Source organism: Sceloporus occidentalis, unplaced genomic scaffold (genome assembly GCF_023333645.1).
Source record: "Sceloporus occidentalis isolate IW3139 unplaced genomic scaffold, rSceOcc1.0.p SCAF_2, whole genome shotgun sequence".
NCBI lineage: Eukaryota > Metazoa > Chordata > Lepidosauria > Squamata > Phrynosomatidae > Sceloporus > Sceloporus occidentalis.
Genome location: NW_028316982.1, coordinates 208,443,412 through 208,453,083, shown reverse-complemented (window position 1 = coordinate 208,453,083; position 9,672 = coordinate 208,443,412). Strand labels below are relative to the sequence as shown.

Here is a 9,672-nt window from a genome sequence, read left to right as displayed (position 1 = left end):
TTACAAGCACAAAGATATTGAGAGAATTATAAAGGTCTTTGAAACCAGTCCCTATGAGGAATAGTTTAGGGAGTTTGGCACCTTTAGTTTAGAAAGAAGATTGAAAGGTGACATGACACATATTTTGATATCTGATGAGACACCATGCAGCAGATGAAGCAAGCTTGATCTCTGCTGCTCCAGAGATAAGAACATGAAGAGGAGGTTTTACTAAATGGCTTTAGTGGGCCCTCCATCTGTATGAATCTGTGATTCTATACCATCCTTGACAGACAGCTCTTCAATTTCTTCATAAGCACATCTAGTGAAGCAAACCTACATTTATTTATTTATTCTTTCTTTCCCTCCAATATGTGATCCAAAGTAGCTCAAAATGCAAGTTAAAAACAAAATATAGCTAAAATAATATAGAATGGAAAGGTTTAAGACATGACTTAAACAAACAATACAATAAAAACAATAACTTTAAAAAGTTAAAAACACATTCAAAGCACAATGAAAAATATACAGCATACCACATTTTTTTTAAAAAAAAATCCTTCTGTCCCAACTAGTTAAAAGCCTAAGTCCTGTTTAATTAATATATATCTTTATCTGCAAGTGACAATATAGCAAAAGGGTGGCACCTAAGCCTCCCTTGTCAGGGAGTTTCAAATTTCAGGAGCAGCCACTGGGAAGCTCTCCCCTGTGTACTCGCCAGAGGAGTTGTGCGGTGGTGGGACCAAAGGAATGCCATCTCCTGAACAGCATAAGGCTTGGGAAAGGTCGTTAAGGGATTGGATTGTAACTCTTTGCCAAGTTTCTTCTCATAGGTAGCAATGAGTAATTTCAGCCGTTTTCTTCCTGCCACAAAGAATGTCTTTGAAAACCATGCAGTTTTCAAATGCTATTCACAATTCAGGATTCAAAATTTATACATGGTGGAAACAGCATCTTCTAAATAGAAAATAATATTTCATGGCCAAAACATTTATCCTTTTATTTATGAGAGGCCTTACTTTTTTAAATAGTTATATTAGCATAGTGTGATATCTTTAGATATATAAAATCAAATTGATAAAATGTGTACTTTTTTCATTTGGAAATGAAATGATGACAGGTTAGAATGATATGTTAATTTAAAGACATTGGCCAGAATCCTGTATTATAGTTATGAATGTAACCTGGAGTTATGTATTCATGACCCTGAAAGTCCTCCAATCCCCACTTACCAGGAAGCAGCTGGGGGTCCATTCCCATGTCATTCAGGAAGCAGGAATATCATTTTAATTGTATAAAACCTAGCTGTTAAGATTTCCACTGTGATTAACTTTGATTCTCTATATCACCTGTAATGATTTTTCAGTATCTGTGAATAAGAAACACTTGGATTAGAAATAACAAAATATAAGAAGCATTTGTTTAGAAAGGTTTATTGGGAGAGCGGAAAGCAAGCTAGTGTAGTTACAATACTATTATAATTTAACAAAGGATAATACGTTTCTTTTGTGATGTAGACATAATTTTTTATTGTTTTTATTCTTATGGGGATGTGGTCCCACTAACTGTATTGGAGGAAAACTATTCCTGTATGGTTCAAGTACTGTCTCTTGCTATGCTTTATGCTATTATTGTAGTTGGCAATAAGTCGAGTGGGACAATACTGCATTTTGTACTACAGCACTAGGTCTGTAACATTCAGAGAACGGTCTTAAATAAAAGTAACTAACTAAAGCTTAGAGTTAACGGCAATTTGAAATTTAGGCCGTGTACAAACAGGCAGGAAGAGGCAATGAGATGCAGCACCTTTCTGCCCCAGATTGCTGCCGCAGCAAACGTATTACCATGGCACTGATCCGGCCTCTGCAGAGCACAAAAAAAAGCGATTGCCCGACTCGGCGGGCTGACCGCTTTGCCGCTAGACGCAGCGAACGACTACAAGCCCCAGAGTGCTCTGGGGCTTGCCCCAGCTCCCTATTGGTGCGCAGGGTGAAAGGGAGTCCCTTCCGCCCCGCGACGCTCTGGGAGCTGGGCTCGGTGATCGGGAGTTCCGGTCCTCCAGGGCAGATGATTGGTTCAGCTGCCCTGGAGGAGGAGTCTCCTGGTCAGGTGGTACTGAGGGCGGGGCTTAGGCCTATATAGGCCGTGCTGCCAGCCCCGGCCCTCAGTCGGCGCTTGGCTCCGGATGGTTAGGAGCCAAGCAGGAAGGGAGGAGGAGCTGAGCCTTCTCCCACCCACCCACCGCTTGGGTTTGGGTTTTTTGTCACAACTTTGGGGCGGCAGCATAGGCCAGGATCTGCACGGTGTGGTACCAGGGCTACGGAGCTCTGGTTTGGGAGTCAGTCGGGACCCGGGGGCGAATAGGGCAGGCGTATGGCCATTGCGGGGGCCATAACGCGAGAGCGCCTCCCGGTGACTAGGGGCTTAGCAAATATGTGAACGCATGGCAGAGATGCGGTCATACGGTGTTCATTAGCCCCTAGGTCATCCCAATGCCTGGTGGGTGCCAGGTTGTGGTTAATCAGACAAACGTGGGGTTGTTTGATTTCGCAGATCCTGACCTCATGCTTTGTGCCAACCCTACCAATGGTTTGCTTAATAAAGTTGTGGCCTTTCCTCCAACACGGTCTCCTGTGGTTATTCGGCAGCAGCATCTGAGGCAAGGAATCTTTTTTCTGGCTCCTTTTTGTGCCTGCTAAGTGGTGCCATAGCCGCTGCCAGGCGGCTTGATCATGCCCCTTTGGTGCAGCGCTGTTTGGGTGCTGCACCAAAGGGACATTGTCATGGTATGCGCCGTCTGAACAGATGCGCACCAAGATGGCACCCATGAAGTGTGAGGGGGCTGTGAGCATGGGGATGCTCAGTCCTCACCTTACCCACAGGACAGCACTTTTTGCCTATCTGTACAGGGCCTATGTTACCTTTGAGAAATAGGGAACAGTTATTTTAAAATATTTAATTAAGGATTGTTATTATAACAATAGCAATAGTTATTTACTTTGCCAACCTTAGCTGTAGAAATGTAATTGACTACTTTAAAAATAACTTTATAGGCTTCAGGGAGCTCACCCAAACTAGCATATTTTGCGACTTGTTTAAGCTAAAATCTACCACTTATTGCTGGCATTGATATCAGCAGTGTGGGTGAAGCTTCATGTGTGAGAACCTTGCTATCTGCTGTGTACCAGGGAGTTTTGCACTGCTATTGCTCTCACTTGGGTCTGATTCTGTCTATCTCTGTAGACTCAAGAATGTTTTTCTACCTTGCATTCACTACTTAAGCCAAAGAAAGTTTTAACCCTGTTCCCACTGATAAGTGAAATTTATAACTCCCTCTGAAAGCAGACTCATCCTTCACTGATTGCTATCACCAGAAGATGTTCTGTTTTGCTGCTGTTGGCCATTATGTTGTTCTTATTGTATGTCTTCAAGTAATTTCCAAATTATAGTGACCCAAAGGGGAACCTATCATGGCATTTACTTAGCAAATTACTTCAGAGCGGGTTTGCCACTGCCATCCTCTGAGGCTAGAAAAGTGTGACTTGCCCAAGATCACTCAGTGGGTTTCCATGGCCAGGCAGGGATTCAAACCCTGGTCTGCAGTATCATAGTCCAACACTCAAACTCCTACACCATGTTGGCTCTCTTAATAATGTAATATTTACATTATTGGTTGTTATTCATTATTTTTGGTTGGTGATTGGGTGATATTTTAGTTTGCATTTTTGCTTTTAAGAAATCACACAGCATGGTGTGGTTTTAGAGGGAACAGGGATGTTTGATGTTATCGTGTTAAGTTCTTTTTCATGCTTTTAGACTGTGAACTGCTTTGAGACCAGGCATACAGAAAAGCAGTACACAAATAAAGCAACTACACTTGTTTGTGGAGGAGCTGCTAATAATGGGAGACAAGTAGTTCATATTCATTCAGGGAACTGTAAGTGGTTGCCCTAGGTCTACTGCTTTACCATCTGCCATTCCAGCACTATGTTGGAGAAGGAAGTGTTGTCAGGGTCTTTAGTATATGCAGGCATACCTACCATGAAGTTCCATCATGTGAGCATGTTACCCACATGTGACTGCCTGTTTCATGCCTTCCCCTCTAATATGAGGAGGGCAGGAATGATAAGGAGATGATGTGTGGAGGAAATATGGTGTTGTGGGTTACAAAGCACATATTCTCTTCCCTGATGGTATTTGTGTGATAAGAGAATGAATAAAAAGAGTCCCAGTTCTCACCTCAACACATATACTTAGAAGAAGGATTTATTAGAATCTATGCAACTTTCAACCAAATAAATGTGTATGGGACTGCAGGTTCCTTTGCACAAACAAGTTTTCCCTGTTGACTGTGAATCTTAACGTGGCTTTATCATGGGGCTAAGCCAGGGGTAGGCAACCTGCGGCCCGCGGGCCGGATGCGGCCCGGCAAGGCCTTGGGACCGGCCCCTGCCCGGTCCTGCCGCCGATTGCTGCTGGGGACTTTGGCCTCTCATGCAAGGGCATGGGGCTTTTGGCCTATCAGGAGGAGGCGGACAAGCGGCGGGCGGGGGGGCAAGGAGTGGGCAAGGGGAAGCAAGCGGGGGCAAGGGGGCAGTTGTCTATAGAAGCCTCCAAAACATGCATTTATATTAAAAAAATTTTTAAAAATCTGCAATTTTTTTGTGTGTCCTCCATTTTTTATAAAAAGTGTCCTCCATCTGAAATTTTTGTCCTACATTTGTCCTGGTTTGTTTATTTATTTAATTTTTTGAAAATTTATTTAATTATTTATTTTTTGGCTTCGGCCCCCCCAGTTGCCTGAGGGACAGCAACCCGGCCCCCGGCTCAAAAAGCTTGCCTACCCATGGGCTAAGCAAACAGAAAGGAAAAGCCAAGTTACCACTGGGGTTTCATGGGGAGAATGCACTGACTGCACAGCCAGCTCCCACAATAGGCAGACAATTCATGTGCAGTCCATATTACCCCCTCCCTCTGCAAGGATGGACCTCCCAACATGGAGCAGCTACAAGCTACACAATATCAATATTTTTTTCTATTCCACTGTTAACATATGCACACAAGTACATGGAAGCTCTGCCAGCAGCTGCTACCAATCATTTCCCTCATTCTGCCCAGCCCATTGGACATTGAGTACAACTAGATAAACAATCAGCTGATCGCACAAGCAATAAACTGCACAAACAGTGTATCAATGCCCCCCTTGTACATGCTCCTTTTATTCCCCTTCCCCCATGCCCCCCGATAGACCAGCCAGTTTGTTATTATATTTATTAAATCCATTGTAATGTTGATGCCCTGATGTGTTTGTCATCATTTCATTTAACAGGGTGTGCAGTGTGTCAGTGGTGCAGCTGACCACTCATGCACTTGTGCCATCGATCTGTGAACAGATGAAAAAACAAACAAAACAAAAACCATATGGGCAGCTATCATGCCAGCAGCTCACTTACCCCTTTCCTTGTCTCTGCATTGTTATGTAGTGCAAACACTTGTGCAATAGTTAGCTCTTTCTGATTTTCCTCCTGTTTCAGCCACATGCATCATCTGGACAGGTGGGGTTCGAAATGGTGCAGAACCATTTATTTTATCCCATGCAGGCAGCCATCATGTCAGTTTTTCACATCCTGCTGATTCTGTAAACTGTGTTATCTGCTGATAAAAGGATATGTAGCCCAACTCACATGGAGGGCCATGAAACCTGGTGGTTCCCATGTCAGCAGTGAAATGAGTATGAACTTTAAAAAGGCTATAAAAGGTCCTGAGTCCTATCCCTAAAGCAGATTCAGACTCTTGTAGAGCTCAAACAAACTTCAAACTAAAACCCAAAGTGGATTTAGCACCCAAGTGTTTGGAGCCACCAGTCACCACTAGGATTGGATTTTGTGGGCATTTCAGAGAGTCTTAACCTTTACATTCTACTTTACCAAAACTCTATGAGATATTAAAGTCTGAATTCTCATTCACTAGCCAAATTTCATTAAATGTAACAACCCAATCTATTTTAGTGTTGATGTTTTATGTTGAGCTTCATGCAGGCTTCTGACTAAAAGCATATAAATACCTGAAGGTCACTACTGTGCTTTTGTGCTGTTTTGTATTGTTTTTAAACAACCTATCTGTAAACTCAGTAATGAAATTCTCTGCAGTAATTCAGGCCCTGAATGGGGAAGAGCATTCAGAAGTGTTACACTTAAAATTATATGTAGACTACTGAAAGCTTGAAAAGTCAGCTTCAATATAGATGAAACTTTTGAGATTTAGCAAATCCTTCTGAGTACTTAACGATTTAGTGATGACACTTTTAAATTGTATTAGATTTAGTGCAACACTTTGGATGCAAAACAGAAAAAACAGAATAAAATGTGTAGAAGGAAGCAGTTTTGAGTGTGACAGGCTCTATTGTTACTCTCTTCTTAGTGATGAAAGCTCCTGAGGAGAAATCAAATACACTGGGGGCATATATTTGATGGAACTGCTGTGGCAAAGAACATTCAGACTGAGTAACTAAATAAGTTTTAACAGCTATTGTCTGCTGTAGACTTGTTTCAGAAGTCCTGATGCTTTATGCTCAATGCTAGGCCAAAATATTTTTATGCAAATGGCAAGATGTGTCAGTAACAAGATGTATATCTTCTAAATACAGAAGCTGATTGGCCTGCTAGATAACCTTCAACATTGGAAATATAATAGACTTGTCTGCCACAGTCTTTTATTGGGTCGGGAGCAGAATAGACTATGTAGCAAACCCAACACTGTTATTCAAAGGAGAGAAATAGCCCAAGAGCTCAGGAGGAACAGTTGACAGATCCATGGGCACCCTGTGGCTTCTGATGCTTGAGCCGATTAGCTCATTCTGCCTAGTAGTGAGATAGGCCCTAAATATGTGTATGCAAGAGAGTGAGATTTTTATGAAACAGCTACATAATTGACATTTTTTTCCATTTACATTTAGTCAACAATATTAACTTAGTGTGCAGCTAGCCATAGAAATGAAAAACCCAGGAAACCCCACAAGCCCCCATTTTAAAAAAAATGTTGAAGAAGGGAGTTTCCATAAATGCTGACTGTACTGGTGAATAACTGTCAAAATTGAGACATTCCAACAGCCATGCTGTCCTGTTTTCACTGGGTGCTTGGACAGCTGGAGCATGTTATGTAGTTGATTAACTTAAACCTATATTTGTATGTCTTCATTCCAAATCTTATTTAACAGCTTTTCTGGCTTATGTTTTTAAATAGACATTCAGGAAACTAACTGCATGGTTTTAGTGTATTTAAGAGAAGAGATAATGGATTCTCTTTAAGACAGAAAGAAAGCTGCTCCTGCTTAAAGTGTGATCATAATTTATACGGTGCTGAACTTGAAGTCATTTAAACTAGCTGTGGATAGTATGGGCTATTGGAGTGGAGCTTTATTATGGGTAGTACACTGTGTTATTAAATATAGCAAGGGGCTAAGGAAAGATAAGCAACATTTGCCAGCTATGGGAAATCAGATACACTGAAAGGAGAATGTTTGAACTGTTCTGATTGTCTAAATACTAAGAATATGAAGTTCAGGTGATAATAGCACTATTAGAAGATAAAAGAGAGAACACTGGAAATCAAAGAGCAGACAAAACAACATCAGAAAAGCAATATTTGAAACAAGGGCGCGTTACAGACCACCGAGAAGCGGCGGTCTGCCACCGCCACCGGTTGCAGCGTCTTGGAACTGCAGCAGCCAAACGGCGCGGTTCCCGGATGCTGCCAAGAAGGAGCGTGAAAATCGCGCTCCTTCTTGTGGCCCGGAAGAGACATCACAAGTTGCTAGTCGCGCACTCGCTAGTCGCGTCACTTCCACCGCACAACGTGCAGATGCACAGCGTCCGCTACGTCAAAATGGCGGCAGCCATGTGGAATGGCTGCCGCCATTTGTTATGGACTCTGTCCGTAATAGGAGTAGGGGCGTCTAGAAGAGACACCCCTTTTCCAAACTGGGACGTCCTGAGGACGTCCAAAATGGCGGTCTGTAACTTGCCAAAGAAACCAAACATTTAGTAGGGTTTTTAAAAGAAGCTCTTCTCATACAGACATTACATGGTTGACAATACAAGGGTACACAGCAAGTACAGGGAATATGGGCCTTGTTTCAGCAGTAGATTACACTCCAAGAAGTCTCTAGGAAGCACAGTACTCTAAAACAAGGTCTGTATTCCATGTGCACAGTTTTAGTAGTAGTAGTAGTACAGTATTTTATTTCTCCCATAAACGGAATTCAGAATTCATAAAAGTCTTCTTCTGGCTTCCACAATACTGTCAAATTCTGTTACTTATGGAACACAGACTATAAAGGCAGCTGAAATTGCTCCTAAAATTTGACAAATGACCACTCATGTGTTAAACACATGGAGAGGAAATACTTCTGCACATCATACCCTCAGCTGCCCCCACCAATTGCATGTCTGACACATGTGAGTAGGGAAGCTTATACATGTTTATCTCTACAAATGTATGTGCAATGGAGTTTTAGTACTGAAGGTGAAGACACTATCTATGTCAACGACAGAGTGGTTTGAAAACTTGGAGCCCTTTCACATGTCACAATTATAGTACTATAATGCCTTTAACTGCCCTGGTAACATGCTATGAAATCCTGGGATTCCCAGTTTAGGGAGGGCCATTTAGAATTCTTAGCAAGGGAGCTCTAGTGCTTTACCTAATCCCAGGATTTCTCATGACAGCAAAAGTAAAAATTGTTGTTGTTTGTTGTTGTGTACCTTCAAGTTGTTTCCGACTTATGGCAACCCTAAGATGAACCTATCATGGTGCTTTCTTGGCAAGCTTTGTTCAGAGGAGGTTTATCATTGCATTCCCCTGAGGCTAAGAGCATGCGACTAGCCCAGGATCACCCAGTAGGTTTCATGGCTGAGTATCTTATCAAGTCCTGGTTCCAGAGCCGTAGTCCAGCACTCAAAATTCAGTGCTCTAAACATGGAGTATAAAAGAGCATCTGACCACAGTTAAACACTCAGGGGCTACATTTCTGTGTTTTATTATAAAATAATCTTTTTTTCTTTTTTTAAGAAGGTGTGTTGATGCTTTAAGGATTTCAGAGGATTCTTTTAAGGAATCTCTCATCAGTGCTGCTGTCAAAGATAGCTTCATCCATGTCACTTTGCACAGGTAGCTCCCTGCCTAATGTTAGGAAATTTCTCCATGAATGGATAGGCTACCAATGCATTATTAAAGTGTCTTGACCCAGAACACTTGCTCATCTGAGTGTTCCTGTTTACTTCTGTGGGGCATGGAAGTTCTGCACACTCTCAAATTCCCTTCATCACATGAACTTGCCATTCTATTGTTAATTTTCTTCCCTTTGTTTCTGTGGATTGTGTAATTTGCCCGTTATAATTATTAAATGGTTTAGAATGAAATTATAAGGGTCTAGAGTAACATTTGGACAGTGTGCTTTGGAAAATCTTGTAGCTGAAAAGAACAAAACAAAATGACATCTCTCTAGTGGATTATAGCCAAAATCTTACCTCAGCAGGAAAGATCAGCCAAATGAAGTTTTAACAAACAGCTATTATTCCCAAGGAATCAAAGCTAGCTTTGTTTTTAAAATATAGCATTTACAACAATATATAATGAATACACACAAAGTTCATAGTCTCCTAATGCTTTACTAGGCTGACACTATAATATCCA

At 41.8% G+C, this 9,672-nt stretch overlaps 1 long non-coding RNA gene across 1 annotated transcript; it reads right to left on the bottom strand.

The window, feature by feature from the left end:
- Nucleotides 1-704: 704 nt before the first annotated feature.
- Nucleotides 705-5,514, bottom strand: LOC149319657 (uncharacterized). The gene is made up of 3 exons (XR_016279883.1): nucleotides 5,433-5,514; nucleotides 1,212-1,348; nucleotides 705-843 (listed from the first exon to the last, which is right to left on the bottom strand). It is a non-coding gene; the product is annotated as an uncharacterized LOC149319657 (long non-coding RNA).
- Between the last annotated feature and the right edge of the window lie 4,158 nt (nucleotides 5,515-9,672).